This window comes from Ranitomeya imitator, unplaced genomic scaffold (assembly GCF_032444005.1).
Source record: "Ranitomeya imitator isolate aRanImi1 unplaced genomic scaffold, aRanImi1.pri SCAFFOLD_398, whole genome shotgun sequence".
In the NCBI taxonomy this organism is placed as follows: domain Eukaryota; kingdom Metazoa; phylum Chordata; class Amphibia; order Anura; family Dendrobatidae; genus Ranitomeya; species Ranitomeya imitator.
In genome coordinates this window covers 1-13489 of record NW_027193509.1, presented here as the reverse complement: position 1 = coordinate 13489, position 13489 = coordinate 1, and the positions used below count along the sequence as shown (strand labels likewise).

The 13489-nt window shown below is 46.6% G+C and overlaps 34 non-coding genes across 34 annotated transcripts; all 34 read right to left on the bottom strand.

Moving 5' to 3' along the window:
* Window positions 1–182: 182 nt before the first annotated feature.
* Window positions 183–254, bottom strand: TRNAA-CGC (transfer RNA alanine (anticodon CGC)). Its single transcript has one exon. It is a non-coding gene; the product is annotated as a tRNA-Ala (tRNA).
* Window positions 255–381: 127 nt separating this feature from the next.
* On the bottom strand, window positions 382–453 carry TRNAA-UGC (transfer RNA alanine (anticodon UGC)). Its single transcript has one exon. It is a non-coding gene; the product is annotated as a tRNA-Ala (tRNA).
* A 514-nt stretch (window positions 454–967) lies between these two features.
* TRNAA-CGC (transfer RNA alanine (anticodon CGC)) lies at window positions 968–1039 on the bottom strand. The gene has a single exon. It is a non-coding gene; the product is annotated as a tRNA-Ala (tRNA).
* Window positions 1040–1166: 127 nt separating this feature from the next.
* Window positions 1167–1238, bottom strand: TRNAA-UGC (transfer RNA alanine (anticodon UGC)). The gene has a single exon. It is a non-coding gene; the product is annotated as a tRNA-Ala (tRNA).
* A 514-nt stretch (window positions 1239–1752) lies between these two features.
* On the bottom strand, window positions 1753–1824 carry TRNAA-CGC (transfer RNA alanine (anticodon CGC)). Its single transcript has one exon. It is a non-coding gene; the product is annotated as a tRNA-Ala (tRNA).
* Window positions 1825–1951: 127 nt separating this feature from the next.
* TRNAA-UGC (transfer RNA alanine (anticodon UGC)) lies at window positions 1952–2023 on the bottom strand. The gene has a single exon. It is a non-coding gene; the product is annotated as a tRNA-Ala (tRNA).
* Window positions 2024–2537: 514 nt separating this feature from the next.
* On the bottom strand, window positions 2538–2609 carry TRNAA-CGC (transfer RNA alanine (anticodon CGC)). Its single transcript has one exon. It is a non-coding gene; the product is annotated as a tRNA-Ala (tRNA).
* A 127-nt stretch (window positions 2610–2736) lies between these two features.
* TRNAA-UGC (transfer RNA alanine (anticodon UGC)) lies at window positions 2737–2808 on the bottom strand. Its single transcript has one exon. It is a non-coding gene; the product is annotated as a tRNA-Ala (tRNA).
* A 514-nt stretch (window positions 2809–3322) lies between these two features.
* TRNAA-CGC (transfer RNA alanine (anticodon CGC)) lies at window positions 3323–3394 on the bottom strand. Its single transcript has one exon. It is a non-coding gene; the product is annotated as a tRNA-Ala (tRNA).
* Window positions 3395–3521: 127 nt separating this feature from the next.
* TRNAA-UGC (transfer RNA alanine (anticodon UGC)) lies at window positions 3522–3593 on the bottom strand. The gene has a single exon. It is a non-coding gene; the product is annotated as a tRNA-Ala (tRNA).
* Window positions 3594–4107: 514 nt separating this feature from the next.
* TRNAA-CGC (transfer RNA alanine (anticodon CGC)) lies at window positions 4108–4179 on the bottom strand. Its single transcript has one exon. It is a non-coding gene; the product is annotated as a tRNA-Ala (tRNA).
* A 127-nt stretch (window positions 4180–4306) lies between these two features.
* TRNAA-UGC (transfer RNA alanine (anticodon UGC)) lies at window positions 4307–4378 on the bottom strand. The gene has a single exon. It is a non-coding gene; the product is annotated as a tRNA-Ala (tRNA).
* A 514-nt stretch (window positions 4379–4892) lies between these two features.
* On the bottom strand, window positions 4893–4964 carry TRNAA-CGC (transfer RNA alanine (anticodon CGC)). Its single transcript has one exon. It is a non-coding gene; the product is annotated as a tRNA-Ala (tRNA).
* A 127-nt stretch (window positions 4965–5091) lies between these two features.
* TRNAA-UGC (transfer RNA alanine (anticodon UGC)) lies at window positions 5092–5163 on the bottom strand. The gene has a single exon. It is a non-coding gene; the product is annotated as a tRNA-Ala (tRNA).
* A 514-nt stretch (window positions 5164–5677) lies between these two features.
* Window positions 5678–5749, bottom strand: TRNAA-CGC (transfer RNA alanine (anticodon CGC)). Its single transcript has one exon. It is a non-coding gene; the product is annotated as a tRNA-Ala (tRNA).
* Window positions 5750–5876: 127 nt separating this feature from the next.
* TRNAA-UGC (transfer RNA alanine (anticodon UGC)) lies at window positions 5877–5948 on the bottom strand. The gene has a single exon. It is a non-coding gene; the product is annotated as a tRNA-Ala (tRNA).
* A 514-nt stretch (window positions 5949–6462) lies between these two features.
* TRNAA-CGC (transfer RNA alanine (anticodon CGC)) lies at window positions 6463–6534 on the bottom strand. The gene has a single exon. It is a non-coding gene; the product is annotated as a tRNA-Ala (tRNA).
* A 127-nt stretch (window positions 6535–6661) lies between these two features.
* On the bottom strand, window positions 6662–6733 carry TRNAA-UGC (transfer RNA alanine (anticodon UGC)). Its single transcript has one exon. It is a non-coding gene; the product is annotated as a tRNA-Ala (tRNA).
* Window positions 6734–7247: 514 nt separating this feature from the next.
* On the bottom strand, window positions 7248–7319 carry TRNAA-CGC (transfer RNA alanine (anticodon CGC)). Its single transcript has one exon. It is a non-coding gene; the product is annotated as a tRNA-Ala (tRNA).
* Window positions 7320–7446: 127 nt separating this feature from the next.
* TRNAA-UGC (transfer RNA alanine (anticodon UGC)) lies at window positions 7447–7518 on the bottom strand. Its single transcript has one exon. It is a non-coding gene; the product is annotated as a tRNA-Ala (tRNA).
* A 514-nt stretch (window positions 7519–8032) lies between these two features.
* On the bottom strand, window positions 8033–8104 carry TRNAA-CGC (transfer RNA alanine (anticodon CGC)). Its single transcript has one exon. It is a non-coding gene; the product is annotated as a tRNA-Ala (tRNA).
* Window positions 8105–8231: 127 nt separating this feature from the next.
* On the bottom strand, window positions 8232–8303 carry TRNAA-UGC (transfer RNA alanine (anticodon UGC)). Its single transcript has one exon. It is a non-coding gene; the product is annotated as a tRNA-Ala (tRNA).
* Window positions 8304–8817: 514 nt separating this feature from the next.
* On the bottom strand, window positions 8818–8889 carry TRNAA-CGC (transfer RNA alanine (anticodon CGC)). Its single transcript has one exon. It is a non-coding gene; the product is annotated as a tRNA-Ala (tRNA).
* A 127-nt stretch (window positions 8890–9016) lies between these two features.
* TRNAA-UGC (transfer RNA alanine (anticodon UGC)) lies at window positions 9017–9088 on the bottom strand. The gene has a single exon. It is a non-coding gene; the product is annotated as a tRNA-Ala (tRNA).
* Window positions 9089–9602: 514 nt separating this feature from the next.
* TRNAA-CGC (transfer RNA alanine (anticodon CGC)) lies at window positions 9603–9674 on the bottom strand. Its single transcript has one exon. It is a non-coding gene; the product is annotated as a tRNA-Ala (tRNA).
* Window positions 9675–9801: 127 nt separating this feature from the next.
* Window positions 9802–9873, bottom strand: TRNAA-UGC (transfer RNA alanine (anticodon UGC)). The gene has a single exon. It is a non-coding gene; the product is annotated as a tRNA-Ala (tRNA).
* Window positions 9874–10387: 514 nt separating this feature from the next.
* TRNAA-CGC (transfer RNA alanine (anticodon CGC)) lies at window positions 10388–10459 on the bottom strand. Its single transcript has one exon. It is a non-coding gene; the product is annotated as a tRNA-Ala (tRNA).
* Window positions 10460–10586: 127 nt separating this feature from the next.
* Window positions 10587–10658, bottom strand: TRNAA-UGC (transfer RNA alanine (anticodon UGC)). The gene has a single exon. It is a non-coding gene; the product is annotated as a tRNA-Ala (tRNA).
* A 514-nt stretch (window positions 10659–11172) lies between these two features.
* On the bottom strand, window positions 11173–11244 carry TRNAA-CGC (transfer RNA alanine (anticodon CGC)). The gene has a single exon. It is a non-coding gene; the product is annotated as a tRNA-Ala (tRNA).
* Window positions 11245–11371: 127 nt separating this feature from the next.
* On the bottom strand, window positions 11372–11443 carry TRNAA-UGC (transfer RNA alanine (anticodon UGC)). The gene has a single exon. It is a non-coding gene; the product is annotated as a tRNA-Ala (tRNA).
* A 514-nt stretch (window positions 11444–11957) lies between these two features.
* On the bottom strand, window positions 11958–12029 carry TRNAA-CGC (transfer RNA alanine (anticodon CGC)). The gene has a single exon. It is a non-coding gene; the product is annotated as a tRNA-Ala (tRNA).
* Window positions 12030–12156: 127 nt separating this feature from the next.
* TRNAA-UGC (transfer RNA alanine (anticodon UGC)) lies at window positions 12157–12228 on the bottom strand. The gene has a single exon. It is a non-coding gene; the product is annotated as a tRNA-Ala (tRNA).
* Window positions 12229–12742: 514 nt separating this feature from the next.
* TRNAA-CGC (transfer RNA alanine (anticodon CGC)) lies at window positions 12743–12814 on the bottom strand. Its single transcript has one exon. It is a non-coding gene; the product is annotated as a tRNA-Ala (tRNA).
* Window positions 12815–12941: 127 nt separating this feature from the next.
* On the bottom strand, window positions 12942–13013 carry TRNAA-UGC (transfer RNA alanine (anticodon UGC)). The gene has a single exon. It is a non-coding gene; the product is annotated as a tRNA-Ala (tRNA).
* Between the last annotated feature and the right edge of the window lie 476 nt (window positions 13014–13489).

Below are 13489 nucleotides of genomic sequence, written 5' to 3'. Positions count from 1 at the left end.
GTAAAGTGATGCCCTTGCCTTAGGTTGCATGCAGTCTTTAGAATCTGCCGTGACAAAAAGCCTCTTCCTGCTATGTGACCTGGCAAAGAAACCAGTTTAAGCATCAAAGATTCCTTGAGAGTCTTGACACTACTAAGCTTGAATGTGTTCGCTAAAGATTTCTAGCCGTATTTGTAAAAGTTTGGAGATGCTGGGGATTGAACCCAGGACCTCATACATGCGAAGCATGCGCTCTACCACTGAGCTACATCCCCAAAAGTCTACTCGTGGGGTGGAGCACTCACAAGTATTTCTTTCACCGAGTGCCTGCAGGAACCAAATAAGGCGAAGCAAAAGCAGCCACCTGTTGGACGTGCGCTCTTTGCACGTAAACCCAGGCCATGGAGATGCCGGGGATTGAACCCGGGGCCTCACACATGCAAAGCGTGCGCTCTACCACTGAGCTACATCCCCGCTATTTGCACGACTTTCCGAAACTTGCAGGAAACGGGTCAAGATTTTTCAGCCAAGGGTTAGCATTTCTTCCAATCGCTGAACCACCTTTAGAAAAAAACTGTGAATTATTAGAGATACATCAGCTGACCTATTCAAGCTTCCGGCACGACACTCGGACTCGGTTTTCTGATGATACCAAGTAGAGACTCTGAAGCTTGTCCTTAATGCAAAGCTATTGCACATTTCCCACTTTAATCAGGCTAGAGAAAGTTGCCTATATTTGCCTGTACTATTGATTTGTGCAATGTTTGCTGAAAGTCCAGTTCCCATGGAAGACATGCCACTGAGTGGTAAAGTGATGCCCTTGCCTTAGGTTGCATGCAGTCTTTAGAATCTGCCGTGACAAAAAGCCTCTTCCTGCTATGTGACCTGGCAAAGAAACCAGTTTAAGCATCAAAGATTCCTTGAGAGTCTTGACACTACTAAGCTTGAATGTGTTCGCTAAAGATTTCTAGCCGTATTTGTAAAAGTTTGGAGATGCTGGGGATTGAACCCAGGACCTCATACATGCGAAGCATGCGCTCTACCACTGAGCTACATCCCCAAAAGTCTACTCGTGGGGTGGAGCACTCACAAGTATTTCTTTCACCGAGTGCCTGCAGGAACCAAATAAGGCGAAGCAAAAGCAGCCACCTGTTGGACGTGCGCTCTTTGCACGTAAACCCAGGCCATGGAGATGCCGGGGATTGAACCCGGGGCCTCACACATGCAAAGCGTGCGCTCTACCACTGAGCTACATCCCCGCTATTTGCACGACTTTCCGAAACTTGCAGGAAACGGGTCAAGATTTTTCAGCCAAGGGTTAGCATTTCTTCCAATCGCTGAACCACCTTTAGAAAAAAACTGTGAATTATTAGAGATACATCAGCTGACCTATTCAAGCTTCCGGCACGACACTCGGACTCGGTTTTCTGATGATACCAAGTAGAGACTCTGAAGCTTGTCCTTAATGCAAAGCTATTGCACATTTCCCACTTTAATCAGGCTAGAGAAAGTTGCCTATATTTGCCTGTACTATTGATTTGTGCAATGTTTGCTGAAAGTCCAGTTCCCATGGAAGACATGCCACTGAGTGGTAAAGTGATGCCCTTGCCTTAGGTTGCATGCAGTCTTTAGAATCTGCCGTGACAAAAAGCCTCTTCCTGCTATGTGACCTGGCAAAGAAACCAGTTTAAGCATCAAAGATTCCTTGAGAGTCTTGACACTACTAAGCTTGAATGTGTTCGCTAAAGATTTCTAGCCGTATTTGTAAAAGTTTGGAGATGCTGGGGATTGAACCCAGGACCTCATACATGCGAAGCATGCGCTCTACCACTGAGCTACATCCCCAAAAGTCTACTCGTGGGGTGGAGCACTCACAAGTATTTCTTTCACCGAGTGCCTGCAGGAACCAAATAAGGCGAAGCAAAAGCAGCCACCTGTTGGACGTGCGCTCTTTGCACGTAAACCCAGGCCATGGAGATGCCGGGGATTGAACCCGGGGCCTCACACATGCAAAGCGTGCGCTCTACCACTGAGCTACATCCCCGCTATTTGCACGACTTTCCGAAACTTGCAGGAAACGGGTCAAGATTTTTCAGCCAAGGGTTAGCATTTCTTCCAATCGCTGAACCACCTTTAGAAAAAAACTGTGAATTATTAGAGATACATCAGCTGACCTATTCAAGCTTCCGGCACGACACTCGGACTCGGTTTTCTGATGATACCAAGTAGAGACTCTGAAGCTTGTCCTTAATGCAAAGCTATTGCACATTTCCCACTTTAATCAGGCTAGAGAAAGTTGCCTATATTTGCCTGTACTATTGATTTGTGCAATGTTTGCTGAAAGTCCAGTTCCCATGGAAGACATGCCACTGAGTGGTAAAGTGATGCCCTTGCCTTAGGTTGCATGCAGTCTTTAGAATCTGCCGTGACAAAAAGCCTCTTCCTGCTATGTGACCTGGCAAAGAAACCAGTTTAAGCATCAAAGATTCCTTGAGAGTCTTGACACTACTAAGCTTGAATGTGTTCGCTAAAGATTTCTAGCCGTATTTGTAAAAGTTTGGAGATGCTGGGGATTGAACCCAGGACCTCATACATGCGAAGCATGCGCTCTACCACTGAGCTACATCCCCAAAAGTCTACTCGTGGGGTGGAGCACTCACAAGTATTTCTTTCACCGAGTGCCTGCAGGAACCAAATAAGGCGAAGCAAAAGCAGCCACCTGTTGGACGTGCGCTCTTTGCACGTAAACCCAGGCCATGGAGATGCCGGGGATTGAACCCGGGGCCTCACACATGCAAAGCGTGCGCTCTACCACTGAGCTACATCCCCGCTATTTGCACGACTTTCCGAAACTTGCAGGAAACGGGTCAAGATTTTTCAGCCAAGGGTTAGCATTTCTTCCAATCGCTGAACCACCTTTAGAAAAAAACTGTGAATTATTAGAGATACATCAGCTGACCTATTCAAGCTTCCGGCACGACACTCGGACTCGGTTTTCTGATGATACCAAGTAGAGACTCTGAAGCTTGTCCTTAATGCAAAGCTATTGCACATTTCCCACTTTAATCAGGCTAGAGAAAGTTGCCTATATTTGCCTGTACTATTGATTTGTGCAATGTTTGCTGAAAGTCCAGTTCCCATGGAAGACATGCCACTGAGTGGTAAAGTGATGCCCTTGCCTTAGGTTGCATGCAGTCTTTAGAATCTGCCGTGACAAAAAGCCTCTTCCTGCTATGTGACCTGGCAAAGAAACCAGTTTAAGCATCAAAGATTCCTTGAGAGTCTTGACACTACTAAGCTTGAATGTGTTCGCTAAAGATTTCTAGCCGTATTTGTAAAAGTTTGGAGATGCTGGGGATTGAACCCAGGACCTCATACATGCGAAGCATGCGCTCTACCACTGAGCTACATCCCCAAAAGTCTACTCGTGGGGTGGAGCACTCACAAGTATTTCTTTCACCGAGTGCCTGCAGGAACCAAATAAGGCGAAGCAAAAGCAGCCACCTGTTGGACGTGCGCTCTTTGCACGTAAACCCAGGCCATGGAGATGCCGGGGATTGAACCCGGGGCCTCACACATGCAAAGCGTGCGCTCTACCACTGAGCTACATCCCCGCTATTTGCACGACTTTCCGAAACTTGCAGGAAACGGGTCAAGATTTTTCAGCCAAGGGTTAGCATTTCTTCCAATCGCTGAACCACCTTTAGAAAAAAACTGTGAATTATTAGAGATACATCAGCTGACCTATTCAAGCTTCCGGCACGACACTCGGACTCGGTTTTCTGATGATACCAAGTAGAGACTCTGAAGCTTGTCCTTAATGCAAAGCTATTGCACATTTCCCACTTTAATCAGGCTAGAGAAAGTTGCCTATATTTGCCTGTACTATTGATTTGTGCAATGTTTGCTGAAAGTCCAGTTCCCATGGAAGACATGCCACTGAGTGGTAAAGTGATGCCCTTGCCTTAGGTTGCATGCAGTCTTTAGAATCTGCCGTGACAAAAAGCCTCTTCCTGCTATGTGACCTGGCAAAGAAACCAGTTTAAGCATCAAAGATTCCTTGAGAGTCTTGACACTACTAAGCTTGAATGTGTTCGCTAAAGATTTCTAGCCGTATTTGTAAAAGTTTGGAGATGCTGGGGATTGAACCCAGGACCTCATACATGCGAAGCATGCGCTCTACCACTGAGCTACATCCCCAAAAGTCTACTCGTGGGGTGGAGCACTCACAAGTATTTCTTTCACCGAGTGCCTGCAGGAACCAAATAAGGCGAAGCAAAAGCAGCCACCTGTTGGACGTGCGCTCTTTGCACGTAAACCCAGGCCATGGAGATGCCGGGGATTGAACCCGGGGCCTCACACATGCAAAGCGTGCGCTCTACCACTGAGCTACATCCCCGCTATTTGCACGACTTTCCGAAACTTGCAGGAAACGGGTCAAGATTTTTCAGCCAAGGGTTAGCATTTCTTCCAATCGCTGAACCACCTTTAGAAAAAAACTGTGAATTATTAGAGATACATCAGCTGACCTATTCAAGCTTCCGGCACGACACTCGGACTCGGTTTTCTGATGATACCAAGTAGAGACTCTGAAGCTTGTCCTTAATGCAAAGCTATTGCACATTTCCCACTTTAATCAGGCTAGAGAAAGTTGCCTATATTTGCCTGTACTATTGATTTGTGCAATGTTTGCTGAAAGTCCAGTTCCCATGGAAGACATGCCACTGAGTGGTAAAGTGATGCCCTTGCCTTAGGTTGCATGCAGTCTTTAGAATCTGCCGTGACAAAAAGCCTCTTCCTGCTATGTGACCTGGCAAAGAAACCAGTTTAAGCATCAAAGATTCCTTGAGAGTCTTGACACTACTAAGCTTGAATGTGTTCGCTAAAGATTTCTAGCCGTATTTGTAAAAGTTTGGAGATGCTGGGGATTGAACCCAGGACCTCATACATGCGAAGCATGCGCTCTACCACTGAGCTACATCCCCAAAAGTCTACTCGTGGGGTGGAGCACTCACAAGTATTTCTTTCACCGAGTGCCTGCAGGAACCAAATAAGGCGAAGCAAAAGCAGCCACCTGTTGGACGTGCGCTCTTTGCACGTAAACCCAGGCCATGGAGATGCCGGGGATTGAACCCGGGGCCTCACACATGCAAAGCGTGCGCTCTACCACTGAGCTACATCCCCGCTATTTGCACGACTTTCCGAAACTTGCAGGAAACGGGTCAAGATTTTTCAGCCAAGGGTTAGCATTTCTTCCAATCGCTGAACCACCTTTAGAAAAAAACTGTGAATTATTAGAGATACATCAGCTGACCTATTCAAGCTTCCGGCACGACACTCGGACTCGGTTTTCTGATGATACCAAGTAGAGACTCTGAAGCTTGTCCTTAATGCAAAGCTATTGCACATTTCCCACTTTAATCAGGCTAGAGAAAGTTGCCTATATTTGCCTGTACTATTGATTTGTGCAATGTTTGCTGAAAGTCCAGTTCCCATGGAAGACATGCCACTGAGTGGTAAAGTGATGCCCTTGCCTTAGGTTGCATGCAGTCTTTAGAATCTGCCGTGACAAAAAGCCTCTTCCTGCTATGTGACCTGGCAAAGAAACCAGTTTAAGCATCAAAGATTCCTTGAGAGTCTTGACACTACTAAGCTTGAATGTGTTCGCTAAAGATTTCTAGCCGTATTTGTAAAAGTTTGGAGATGCTGGGGATTGAACCCAGGACCTCATACATGCGAAGCATGCGCTCTACCACTGAGCTACATCCCCAAAAGTCTACTCGTGGGGTGGAGCACTCACAAGTATTTCTTTCACCGAGTGCCTGCAGGAACCAAATAAGGCGAAGCAAAAGCAGCCACCTGTTGGACGTGCGCTCTTTGCACGTAAACCCAGGCCATGGAGATGCCGGGGATTGAACCCGGGGCCTCACACATGCAAAGCGTGCGCTCTACCACTGAGCTACATCCCCGCTATTTGCACGACTTTCCGAAACTTGCAGGAAACGGGTCAAGATTTTTCAGCCAAGGGTTAGCATTTCTTCCAATCGCTGAACCACCTTTAGAAAAAAACTGTGAATTATTAGAGATACATCAGCTGACCTATTCAAGCTTCCGGCACGACACTCGGACTCGGTTTTCTGATGATACCAAGTAGAGACTCTGAAGCTTGTCCTTAATGCAAAGCTATTGCACATTTCCCACTTTAATCAGGCTAGAGAAAGTTGCCTATATTTGCCTGTACTATTGATTTGTGCAATGTTTGCTGAAAGTCCAGTTCCCATGGAAGACATGCCACTGAGTGGTAAAGTGATGCCCTTGCCTTAGGTTGCATGCAGTCTTTAGAATCTGCCGTGACAAAAAGCCTCTTCCTGCTATGTGACCTGGCAAAGAAACCAGTTTAAGCATCAAAGATTCCTTGAGAGTCTTGACACTACTAAGCTTGAATGTGTTCGCTAAAGATTTCTAGCCGTATTTGTAAAAGTTTGGAGATGCTGGGGATTGAACCCAGGACCTCATACATGCGAAGCATGCGCTCTACCACTGAGCTACATCCCCAAAAGTCTACTCGTGGGGTGGAGCACTCACAAGTATTTCTTTCACCGAGTGCCTGCAGGAACCAAATAAGGCGAAGCAAAAGCAGCCACCTGTTGGACGTGCGCTCTTTGCACGTAAACCCAGGCCATGGAGATGCCGGGGATTGAACCCGGGGCCTCACACATGCAAAGCGTGCGCTCTACCACTGAGCTACATCCCCGCTATTTGCACGACTTTCCGAAACTTGCAGGAAACGGGTCAAGATTTTTCAGCCAAGGGTTAGCATTTCTTCCAATCGCTGAACCACCTTTAGAAAAAAACTGTGAATTATTAGAGATACATCAGCTGACCTATTCAAGCTTCCGGCACGACACTCGGACTCGGTTTTCTGATGATACCAAGTAGAGACTCTGAAGCTTGTCCTTAATGCAAAGCTATTGCACATTTCCCACTTTAATCAGGCTAGAGAAAGTTGCCTATATTTGCCTGTACTATTGATTTGTGCAATGTTTGCTGAAAGTCCAGTTCCCATGGAAGACATGCCACTGAGTGGTAAAGTGATGCCCTTGCCTTAGGTTGCATGCAGTCTTTAGAATCTGCCGTGACAAAAAGCCTCTTCCTGCTATGTGACCTGGCAAAGAAACCAGTTTAAGCATCAAAGATTCCTTGAGAGTCTTGACACTACTAAGCTTGAATGTGTTCGCTAAAGATTTCTAGCCGTATTTGTAAAAGTTTGGAGATGCTGGGGATTGAACCCAGGACCTCATACATGCGAAGCATGCGCTCTACCACTGAGCTACATCCCCAAAAGTCTACTCGTGGGGTGGAGCACTCACAAGTATTTCTTTCACCGAGTGCCTGCAGGAACCAAATAAGGCGAAGCAAAAGCAGCCACCTGTTGGACGTGCGCTCTTTGCACGTAAACCCAGGCCATGGAGATGCCGGGGATTGAACCCGGGGCCTCACACATGCAAAGCGTGCGCTCTACCACTGAGCTACATCCCCGCTATTTGCACGACTTTCCGAAACTTGCAGGAAACGGGTCAAGATTTTTCAGCCAAGGGTTAGCATTTCTTCCAATCGCTGAACCACCTTTAGAAAAAAACTGTGAATTATTAGAGATACATCAGCTGACCTATTCAAGCTTCCGGCACGACACTCGGACTCGGTTTTCTGATGATACCAAGTAGAGACTCTGAAGCTTGTCCTTAATGCAAAGCTATTGCACATTTCCCACTTTAATCAGGCTAGAGAAAGTTGCCTATATTTGCCTGTACTATTGATTTGTGCAATGTTTGCTGAAAGTCCAGTTCCCATGGAAGACATGCCACTGAGTGGTAAAGTGATGCCCTTGCCTTAGGTTGCATGCAGTCTTTAGAATCTGCCGTGACAAAAAGCCTCTTCCTGCTATGTGACCTGGCAAAGAAACCAGTTTAAGCATCAAAGATTCCTTGAGAGTCTTGACACTACTAAGCTTGAATGTGTTCGCTAAAGATTTCTAGCCGTATTTGTAAAAGTTTGGAGATGCTGGGGATTGAACCCAGGACCTCATACATGCGAAGCATGCGCTCTACCACTGAGCTACATCCCCAAAAGTCTACTCGTGGGGTGGAGCACTCACAAGTATTTCTTTCACCGAGTGCCTGCAGGAACCAAATAAGGCGAAGCAAAAGCAGCCACCTGTTGGACGTGCGCTCTTTGCACGTAAACCCAGGCCATGGAGATGCCGGGGATTGAACCCGGGGCCTCACACATGCAAAGCGTGCGCTCTACCACTGAGCTACATCCCCGCTATTTGCACGACTTTCCGAAACTTGCAGGAAACGGGTCAAGATTTTTCAGCCAAGGGTTAGCATTTCTTCCAATCGCTGAACCACCTTTAGAAAAAAACTGTGAATTATTAGAGATACATCAGCTGACCTATTCAAGCTTCCGGCACGACACTCGGACTCGGTTTTCTGATGATACCAAGTAGAGACTCTGAAGCTTGTCCTTAATGCAAAGCTATTGCACATTTCCCACTTTAATCAGGCTAGAGAAAGTTGCCTATATTTGCCTGTACTATTGATTTGTGCAATGTTTGCTGAAAGTCCAGTTCCCATGGAAGACATGCCACTGAGTGGTAAAGTGATGCCCTTGCCTTAGGTTGCATGCAGTCTTTAGAATCTGCCGTGACAAAAAGCCTCTTCCTGCTATGTGACCTGGCAAAGAAACCAGTTTAAGCATCAAAGATTCCTTGAGAGTCTTGACACTACTAAGCTTGAATGTGTTCGCTAAAGATTTCTAGCCGTATTTGTAAAAGTTTGGAGATGCTGGGGATTGAACCCAGGACCTCATACATGCGAAGCATGCGCTCTACCACTGAGCTACATCCCCAAAAGTCTACTCGTGGGGTGGAGCACTCACAAGTATTTCTTTCACCGAGTGCCTGCAGGAACCAAATAAGGCGAAGCAAAAGCAGCCACCTGTTGGACGTGCGCTCTTTGCACGTAAACCCAGGCCATGGAGATGCCGGGGATTGAACCCGGGGCCTCACACATGCAAAGCGTGCGCTCTACCACTGAGCTACATCCCCGCTATTTGCACGACTTTCCGAAACTTGCAGGAAACGGGTCAAGATTTTTCAGCCAAGGGTTAGCATTTCTTCCAATCGCTGAACCACCTTTAGAAAAAAACTGTGAATTATTAGAGATACATCAGCTGACCTATTCAAGCTTCCGGCACGACACTCGGACTCGGTTTTCTGATGATACCAAGTAGAGACTCTGAAGCTTGTCCTTAATGCAAAGCTATTGCACATTTCCCACTTTAATCAGGCTAGAGAAAGTTGCCTATATTTGCCTGTACTATTGATTTGTGCAATGTTTGCTGAAAGTCCAGTTCCCATGGAAGACATGCCACTGAGTGGTAAAGTGATGCCCTTGCCTTAGGTTGCATGCAGTCTTTAGAATCTGCCGTGACAAAAAGCCTCTTCCTGCTATGTGACCTGGCAAAGAAACCAGTTTAAGCATCAAAGATTCCTTGAGAGTCTTGACACTACTAAGCTTGAATGTGTTCGCTAAAGATTTCTAGCCGTATTTGTAAAAGTTTGGAGATGCTGGGGATTGAACCCAGGACCTCATACATGCGAAGCATGCGCTCTACCACTGAGCTACATCCCCAAAAGTCTACTCGTGGGGTGGAGCACTCACAAGTATTTCTTTCACCGAGTGCCTGCAGGAACCAAATAAGGCGAAGCAAAAGCAGCCACCTGTTGGACGTGCGCTCTTTGCACGTAAACCCAGGCCATGGAGATGCCGGGGATTGAACCCGGGGCCTCACACATGCAAAGCGTGCGCTCTACCACTGAGCTACATCCCCGCTATTTGCACGACTTTCCGAAACTTGCAGGAAACGGGTCAAGATTTTTCAGCCAAGGGTTAGCATTTCTTCCAATCGCTGAACCACCTTTAGAAAAAAACTGTGAATTATTAGAGATACATCAGCTGACCTATTCAAGCTTCCGGCACGACACTCGGACTCGGTTTTCTGATGATACCAAGTAGAGACTCTGAAGCTTGTCCTTAATGCAAAGCTATTGCACATTTCCCACTTTAATCAGGCTAGAGAAAGTTGCCTATATTTGCCTGTACTATTGATTTGTGCAATGTTTGCTGAAAGTCCAGTTCCCATGGAAGACATGCCACTGAGTGGTAAAGTGATGCCCTTGCCTTAGGTTGCATGCAGTCTTTAGAATCTGCCGTGACAAAAAGCCTCTTCCTGCTATGTGACCTGGCAAAGAAACCAGTTTAAGCATCAAAGATTCCTTGAGAGTCTTGACACTACTAAGCTTGAATGTGTTCGCTAAAGATTTCTAGCCGTATTTGTAAAAGTTTGGAGATGCTGGGGATTGAACCCAGGACCTCATACATGCGAAGCATGCGCTCTACCACTGAGCTACATCCCCAAAAGTCTACTCGTGGGGTGGAGCACTCACAAGTATTTCTTTCACCGAGTGCCTGCAGGAACCAAATAAGGCGAAGCAAAAGCAGCCACCTGTTGGACGTGCGCTCTTTGCACGTAAACCCAGGCCATGGAGATGCCGGGGATTGAACCCGGGGCCTCACACATGCAAAGCGTGCGCTCTACCACTGAGCTACATCCCCGCTATTTGCACGACTTTCCGAAACTTGCAGGAAACGGGTCAAGATTTTTCAGCCAAGGGTTAGCATTTCTTCCAATCGCTGAACCACCTTTAGAAAAAAACTGTGAATTATTAGAGATACATCAGCTGACCTATTCAAGCTTCCGGCACGACACTCGGACTCGGTTTTCTGATGATACCAAGTAGAGACTCTGAAGCTTGTCCTTAATGCAAAGCTATTGCACATTTCCCACTTTAATCAGGCTAGAGAAAGTTGCCTATATTTGCCTGTACTATTGATTTGTGCAATGTTTGCTGAAAGTCCAGTTCCCATGGAAGACATGCCACTGAGTGGTAAAGTGATGCCCTTGCCTTAGGTTGCATGCAGTCTTTAGAATCTGCCGTGACAAAAAGCCTCTTCCTGCTATGTGACCTGGCAAAGAAACCAGTTTAAGCATCAAAGATTCCTTGAGAGTCTTGACACTACTAAGCTTGAATGTGTTCGCTAAAGATTTCTAGCCGTATTTGTAAAAGTTTGGAGATGCTGGGGATTGAACCCAGGACCTCATACATGCGAAGCATGCGCTCTACCACTGAGCTACATCCCCAAAAGTCTACTCGTGGGGTGGAGCACTCACAAGTATTTCTTTCACCGAGTGCCTGCAGGAACCAAATAAGGCGAAGCAAAAGCAGCCACCTGTTGGACGTGCGCTCTTTGCACGTAAACCCAGGCCATGGAGATGCCGGGGATTGAACCCGGGGCCTCACACATGCAAAGCGTGCGCTCTACCACTGAGCTACATCCCCGCTATTTGCACGACTTTCCGAAACTTGCAGGAAACGGGTCAAGATTTTTCAGCCAAGGGTTAGCATTTCTTCCAATCGCTGAACCACCTTTAGAAAAAAACTGTGAATTATTAGAGATACATCAGCTGACCTATTCAAGCTTCCGGCACGACACTCGGACTCGGTTTTCTGATGATACCAAGTAGAGACTCTGAAGCTTGTCCTTAATGCAAAGCTATTGCACATTTCCCACTTTAATCAGGCTAGAGAAAGTTGCCTATATTTGCCTGTACTATTGATTTGTGCAATGTTTGCTGAAAGTCCAGTTCCCATGGAAGACATGCCACTGAGTGGTAAAGTGATGCCCTTGCCTTAGGTTGCATGCAGTCTTTAGAATCTGCCGTGACAAAAAGCCTCTTCCTGCTATGTGACCTGGCAAAGAAACCAGTTTAAGCATCAAAGATTCCTTGAGAGTCTTGACACTACTAAGCTTGAATGTGTTCGCTAAAGATTTCTAGCCGTATTTGTAAAAGTTTGGAGATGCTGGGGATTGAACCCAGGACCTCATACATGCGAAGCATGCGCTCTACCACTGAGCTACATCCCCAAAAGTCTACTCGTGGGGTGGAGCACTCACAAGTATTTCTTTCACCGAGTGCCTGCAGGAACCAAATAAGGCGAAGCAAAAGCAGCCACCTGTTGGACGTGCGCTCTTTGCACGTAAACCCAGGCCATGGAGATGCCGGGGATTGAACCCGGGGCCTCACACATGCAAAGCGTGCGCTCTACCACTGAGCTACATCCCCGCTATTTGCACGACTTTCCGAAACTTGCAGGAAACGGGTCAAGATTTTTCAGCCAAGGGTTAGCATTTCTTCCAATCGCTGAACCACCTTTAGAAAAAAACTGTGAATTATTAGAGATACATCAGCTGACCTATTCAAGCTTCCGGCACGACACTCGGACTCGGTTTTCTGATGATACCAAGTAGAGACTCTGAAGCTTGTCCTTAATGCAAAGCTATTGCACATTTCCCACTTTAATCAGGCTAGAGAAAGTTGCCTATATTTGCCTGTACTATTGATTTGTGCAATGTTTGCTGAAAGTCCAGTTCCCATGGAAGACATGCCACTGAGTGGTAAAGTGATGCCCTTGCCTTAGGTTGCATGCAGTCTTTAGAATCTGCCGTGACAAAAAGCCTCTTCCTGCTATGTGACCTGGCAAAGAAACCAGTTTAAGCATCAAAGATTCCTTGAGAGTCTTGACACTACTAAGCTTGAATGTGTTCGCTAAAGATTTCTAGCCGTATTTGTAAAAGTTTGGAGATGCTGGGGATTGAACCCAGGACCTCATACATGCGAAGCATGCGCTCTACCACTGAGCTACATCCCCAAAAGTCTACTCGTGGGGTGGAGCACTCACAAGTATTTCTTTCACCGAGTGCCTGCAGGAACCAAATAAGGCGAAGCAAAAGCAGCCACCTGTTGGACGTGCGCTCTTTGCACGTAAACCCAGGCCATGGAGATGCCGGGGATTGAACCCGGGGCCTCACACATGCAAAGCGTGCGCTCTACCACTGAGCTACATCCCCGCTATTTGCACGACTTTCCGAAACTTGCAGGAAACGGGTCAAGATTTTTCAGCCAAGGGTTAGCATTTCTTCCAATCGCTGAACCACCTTTAGAAAAAAACTGTGAATTATTAGAGATACATCAGCTGACCTATTCAAGCTTCCGGCACGACACTCGGACTCGGTTTTCTGATGATACCAAGTAGAGACTCTGAAGCTTGTCCTTAATGCAAAGCTATTGCACATTTCCCACTTTAATCAGGCTAGAGAAAGTTGCCTATATTTGCCTGTACTATTGATTTGTGCAATGTTTGCTGAAAGTCCAGTTCCCATGGAAGACATGCCACTGAGTGGTAAAGTGATGCCCTTGCCTTAGGTTGCATGCAGTCTTTAGAATCTGCCGTGACAAAAAGCCTCTTCCTGCTATGTGACCTGGCAAAGAAACCAGTTTAAGCATCAAAGATTCCTTGAGAGTCTTGACACTACTAAGCTTGAAT